The sequence below is a fragment of the Triticum dicoccoides genome, chromosome 2B (assembly GCF_002162155.2).
Source record: "Triticum dicoccoides isolate Atlit2015 ecotype Zavitan chromosome 2B, WEW_v2.0, whole genome shotgun sequence".
NCBI classification, from domain to species: Eukaryota; Viridiplantae; Streptophyta; class Magnoliopsida; order Poales; family Poaceae; genus Triticum; species Triticum dicoccoides.
Genome location: NC_041383.1, coordinates 680,222,824 through 680,229,543, shown reverse-complemented (window position 1 = coordinate 680,229,543; position 6,720 = coordinate 680,222,824).

Below are 6,720 nucleotides of genomic sequence, written 5' to 3'. Positions count from 1 at the left end.
GCGCCCGACGAGCGAGGTCGCCGCGCTTTGTCCGCTTCAGGCGGGGCCGGGGCGTGGGGCAAGGTGGTGCTGGAGGCGACATCGGGGAAGCTACGGCGGTGATGCGGCGAGGCAGTGGTGGCGGCGACGTTGGAAGGTGGCGTGCTGCGGGGGAGGTATGTATGTGCGGATGGCTGGCCTGGGCACCGAAACTGGGCGATGGGGTGGGGCGGACGGGTGTGCCAATGACTGGCGAGCCAGGGATAGGAGTAGGTGGTTGTCGCACGCGTCCGTTTCGTGTCCGCGTTGATGCAAACGACTGAAACGAGGCCCAAAGTTGGGCCTAAAATGGGTCGCACGGCGGACAAAAAGGCAGACGCGCATCCGTTTAGACCGACTTTTGTGCCCGTTTTGACCAAACGGACACATACGGACGAAATAGGTCAGTGCGTTGGAGTTGCTCTGAGTGAGAGCACGATGGGTGAATCTGTGACCGCTACCGCTAGAGGTATACAAACATGTAGCTAGCTTAATATTCCGCGAACTGATCCAACTCTCAGCCACCAACCTCAAAACAAACCTCCGTCTGCATGCAAAGGAGAAAGGGGCGGCCCACATCGCTTATGTACGTGAGCTGCGTGATCCTCAGCTATACCTGACGCAGCGGCAGGGTTGCTGCAGCCTTGCAACCTGCTCGCCGGTGGCCTGCTGGAACCAGGAAAGTGGGCATGTAAAGTTACAGAACCCCCGTTGAACGGTACACGAAGCAGCCCCATTCCCTCCAGCGCAGCGTGATTGCCTAGTCCAACTGGAGCGCAGTCTGGAGCCCGGGCGGTCCGTATTCTTGGGGCGTTGAGCGTTCGTGCGTTTTGAAGGCCAACCCGCAAGCAGGCTGCAACCCTGCCGCTGCGCCAGGTAGCTGAGAAACCAGGCCACATACGTAAGCAGCTTCAACCCGTAGGCCTTTTGTATGCAAGAGAGCTGCTATAGCTGCCTATCCCTGTAGCCTACCCAGCTTGACGTTTCACGCGTCCGCGCGCCTTTGCGGTTCCCGCGCTTGCCTTCAAAACAGAAATGAGAAAAACAATTGCTAATGGGCCGGGCTCCTACCTCGTGGAGAGCAGCTTAGTGGGCTGAGTCTATCGTAATTGGAAAGCATGGGCCGGGCTCCTACCTCGTGGAGAGCAGCTTAGTGGGCTGAGTCTATCGTAATTGGGAAGCATGGCCCAGCTCCAGTCCCGTTCAGCCCGGCCAGCCTGTCCTCGCACCGCTCGCGCCGTCCGTATTTCCGCTCGCCGTCCAGATCATGATCATCGCGCGAAAGAACCAGGAGCCGCTTCCCAGATCCCACACCCCCACGCCCACACGTGAGCTTCGAGACACGCGTCGTGGGTTGGGACCTTGCCGGTGGCCGGTGGGGGTTTGCGGCCGCCATCACGGGGTGGAGGCGGCAGCAGCCATGAGTCACCGCGAGCACCACGGCCACGAGGTTCCGACTAACAGCGCCCGGTGTCATATGTTGTCTAAATGATGCAAATAGGTTGATTAAATACTTTGCACATTGTGACATTTGTGGTATGGTGGTACAAAAGCGGTACGTTCGCCGTTTCGATCATGTATGGGGAAGATTAGTCCATCAGAGAGTGCGAGTTTCTAGAAATTACGGAGTACTTTCATCACTTGTGCCAACCTACTGTTTCCTGATGGCAGTTGATAAAGCTTTATCTCTGAAAGAAATGTGCAGGGATGTATGCTGGTCAGTCATCACATTTCTGCTATATGAGGATTACTAGCTTAATCGATTACTCGCTCCCTCTGTTTCCATGATCCAAAGCCCAGTAGATGAGTTAAATCAAGTGTAAATACGAAAACGCAGAAAAGCTGTACCATATCATTCCTGCCTTTTAGGTATGACCAAATGCTTAAACCATTCCCTCTTGACATTAACGCGGGTGTTTGTAGTGGACTGCATTAGCTGGAAGCGTACAACTCTTGCTTTTGAAGCAATGCTATGAAAAATATGCCTTATATTCCATTGTACTAATGTAAGATGAATGTCAGTGCTAGCACTCCTATGAATAAATTTCAGGGTAATAATAATCAAATGGTGTCTACTGTTGCCCCCAAAAAAATGGTGTCTACTGAATTACATTTTTCGAGAAAAATCGGAAAATTGCATTAGAGGTCTCAACTTGGCGTTGTTTTAAATTCTGTGCAAAACTAGATTTTGGCAAGTTTGGCTGTCTTAGGCTCTCCAATGGTAGCGGCCCACAGAACCCATAGGCCTAACGGCTTGCTTCCCGTTGGGTATGGTCTGTACATCTGCTCATTCAGACGAGTAGAAAGACACTAGAAATCAGAAACCGCTTGCTACAGTATTCTGAGTCGCAACAATACCATACGACGTGAAAAAACTGGAGAAAAAACACACAAAAGCAACCAAAGCTTAATGGGCCGGCCCAGTCGCTCATATGTGAGATTGAGCGTCAATACCGAAAACTTGAAATAGAAACCTTCACAAAATGGCCTATCATGTATGAGGATGCATGGTTTTCAACTTATATCGCCATGCCAATGGCCACATCCCTGGCACAATCCATGATAACATGACCATATTTGCCACAAACATGGGTATTGCCATTGTAAACAACATTACCACTGGAGGTTTCAATTATTTTGTTATAAATCATTTTGTTTTCAAACAAACAATGCCAAATGTTGCTTTTTATGAAGGAAGTACCCCAAAATGGAATGGAATTTGAACCTTTGCAATTTTCACCCAAATAGACCACATTGGAGGCCTACTGCCAATTTTCATGGATTTCAGAGTTTTTTGGCTATATTTCTTTGATTTACTGAGTTTCTAGGTATTTATTCAAGGAAATTCAAATTTGAACTCCAAGTGTGCCCTAGTTTGGTCCTAATAGTTGCCAAACATAATTTCAAGCTTCCATATTATGATTTTATGCACTTGACACAAACAAAGGCAAAACCCTCATCCATATGTTATGAGTAGCCATTCTTGAAAGTACGGCGCCATTTTGGAAAAAAATTATAGAAAATGGGAAAAATTCAAAAATAGAAATCATTTTGCATATACCCCCTTTGTGGACTAGTTTAGGGGGGAAATTATAATCAAGCAATACCAAAAACTAGAAAAAAAAACTTCACAAAATGGCCTATGTTGTATGAGGATGCATGGTTTTCAACTCATATGACCCAGTCCATGGCCACATCTGTGGAACAATCCATGATAACATGGCAATATTCATCACAAACATCGATATTACCATCTAAATAACACTGCCAAAGAATGTTTCAATTATTTTGTCATAAAATATTTTGTTTTCAAAGAAAAGTGCAAAAGTGATTTTTGTGTGCAGGAAGTACCCCAAAAAAGATTGAATTTTTACCTTTGAAATTTTCACCCAAATTAGAGCGCATTGGAGGCATGATGCCAAATTTTGATGGATCTCAAAGTTTGTTTGCTATATTTCTTTGATATACTGAGTTTCTAGGCATTTATTAAGGAAATTCAAATTTGAACTCCAAGTGTGCCCTAGTTTGGTCCTAATAGTTGCCAAAAATAATTTCTAGCTTCCATATTATGATTGTAGGCACTTGACACAAACAAAGGTGCAGTCGTCATCCATATTCTATGAGTAGCCATCCTTGAAAGTATGGCCCCAATTTTTCAAAAAATATAGAAATGAAAAAGGTTTCAAAAGTTGAAATCCTTTTGCATCTACCCCTTTTGGGGGGACTATTTTAGGGAAAAATGATAAACAAGCAATACCAAAAACTAGAAAAGAAAACCTTCACAAAATGGCCTATCTTGTATGAGGATGCATGGTTTTCAACTCATATGGCCCTGTCCATGGCCACATCCATGTAAAAATCCATGATAATGTGTGGCGTGTCATTGTGCTCAGTTCCTCTTATTTTCGCTTTCGGTAGCGTAGTTCCTGCGTGATCAAGTTATCATGGGATCGGCGTTCTATGAGGCTACCTTGCCATCTTGTATCATTCAGTTGTGTACTTTGTTTGGTTGTTGCCTTAAATGTAAAGCGGGGCGGAAGCTTGCTTCCAGACAACCTTAATTTTTTTCTCAAAAAGGAAATCTTTCTTTTATTTTGGTGGAGCTCAAGACATAAAGGAGACACAAAGAAAATATGTCATTGTTGTTTCTGGTGGATACTAAGTAACCTTGATTTCCATTGTCAAGTTGGTGTTATAGCTAGCTGTTGGTGTTTGTTTTGCTGTTGTTGCAGGAATTGTTAATCTTGGTGCTGTTGTAGGATCCTTTGTTGTTGCTGCTACTGCAACAACAAGGGTTGATATTGTTCTTCAACAGCTGCAGAAAACTACAGTTAGTTCACAGGTTTAAAACTGAACACCTAAATAGCTTATGATTTTTATTAATATTTTGGAAGTAATTTCAAAAGATACCAACTTCCTTTCGTAGTAACGCAGTTGCTGCTGCAAAAAAGGATGGAATACATGTTTGGTTTGCTTCCTGAAAATGCTACCCGAGTCTGACAGGAATCTTAGACATTTGATTTATCAAGCCTAAGGCTGAGATTGTCGCCTGGCGAAGGCGCTGCCTGTGTGGCATCCAAACAGGCCCGAAGACTTGGAACTCCAGTAGGTAGAGAGCCTTGAAAACCTGCACCGAGAGTATTTATAACTATATTGTTATACATTATGTAGAAAATATTACTGAATTCATAAAAAAATCTATATTTGGAGAAACACACGTTCATATCACATACTAACAGTGTATACCATGTGGGAACAAACAAATTGGATCGACAAAGCTGAATTTAATTAGGCTGCTAGTCTTTTTCTCATGTGCATCATACATGTCATAATAATTTGATATGCATGTTAAACTAATGTGCAACCCTTCGTTGGAGAAACTAATACGAGCTCCCGTGTACACCAAGGCAAACCAAGCACATTCTAGATGAGCATATCATATAACATGATCATATACACAAGAAAATAGAATAAAAAATATTTTATGTTCTTTGATTATTATTACAATAACAATCATATTGTAGATACAAGAACAGAACATTGACATGTTATCCAATGGATCCAATACCCAAGAAGTTTCTATAGATAAACTATTATTAAGATATTTGTAGTGTATGATCTGGAATTCTCTACTAGATACGTAATGTCAGTCATATATATATGAACACACCCACATACATATGCTTCACAATATATAATTTACTCAGTGTTCAAAAAAAGATTTCTTACACGATACAATTTGAATAAATAAGAAGCACATTTTCCATACATTATATTTCTATAACAATTCACATCATAACTACTACTCCCTCCGTCCCGAAATTCTTGTCTTGGATTTATCTAAATACCGATGTATCTTGTCAAATTTTAATGTTAGATACATCCATATCTAGACAAATCTAAGACAAGAATTTTAGGATGGAGGTAATATTTAGCAATATTATTATTTGGTTAACTATGATAGACAAGTACTAGAAAATTGTGCTCATTAAACTACATTATGATACTTTTGGCTACAGAACTATAGTATTGCATAATTAATTTTATGAAGTATAAAAGTTATGTATAAAAAGATTTCATATAAAATTGATATTGTGTTTTTCACCAAGTAGGGAGTGTTGTGATATAAAACTCCCTGCAATTTTGTCAAGTATAGTAAACTAGAAGCATGAGCAAAAGTACACAGCATGAATTCCACTGATACGTGGCATGGAAGTACAACTTGAATATTAATTTGAACCAGCAGCAAGCTACAAAATTTAAACAGTGTAATTAAGATAGAGATCATGAATGATTGTGCAGATAACCAAACCAATCAGAGTCTGAACCCCTCCTATTCGTCAGTCTCCTCGCCCTTGCTCATCTCTCCCCCAAATTCCTTTTCCTGAGACTTATGATCCTGTACTGGTGTGCGAGGGACACGACAGAGTGGGAGCGACGCTTGTCCGCCCAGCTCCGCCTTGCCGTGCCCGTGCTGGCGTAGGCACCTGTTGTCACGTACGCAGACGCGCTCTAGGCCACGTTCGGCGAGCTCCACGGCCACACCTCCGAGGCGGTGGCCGACGTCCGACACGGCACGATGAGCAGGCGGAGAATTGAGGACTTGGGGCTTTCGGAGGATTTTGTTTGGGCTAGCCGCTAGGGGATCCGGGGGCTTTTAGGCCCGCTTGGTTTTTTGTGATTCGCCTGTTTTAGGCAACCGCCTGCGGCCCAAACGACCTACGACTGCGCGTCGATGTCGGCCAGCATGGCCTCCGCCGACCGCCGGTGAGGCAACGCCGGTTCTCACGCCTCTCCCGATGGCCAGCATTGCCTCCGCCGGCGAGGCAACGCATCCGCGTGCACGTCTCTCACCACCCGAGCGCAAGATGCTCCGCGCCGCATTACACCTCCTCCCCCGCTGACCTAACGCCCGCCCGCCTCCTGTACAATTACAAACCCCACTGGCCGCTGCTAAGAAAAGTAACCTAGGGTTTACAAGTGAGGTACCTCGGTGGCCCGCCTCCTCCCTCTGCAGCTGCTCCCAATGCTTCGTCGGCTGCTGCAGCCGCGTCTCCGGAAGCTTCGACCATGGCGCGGCTCCGCTCTGCTTTTTGTTGTTGGTGTTGAGGTTGAGAAACCAAAGAGTGGTCACGGAGGGAGAGTGGGAGACAACGGAGTTGGGAGGGAGGCGAGAGGGAGAAAGGGAGCGGAGTTAGAACT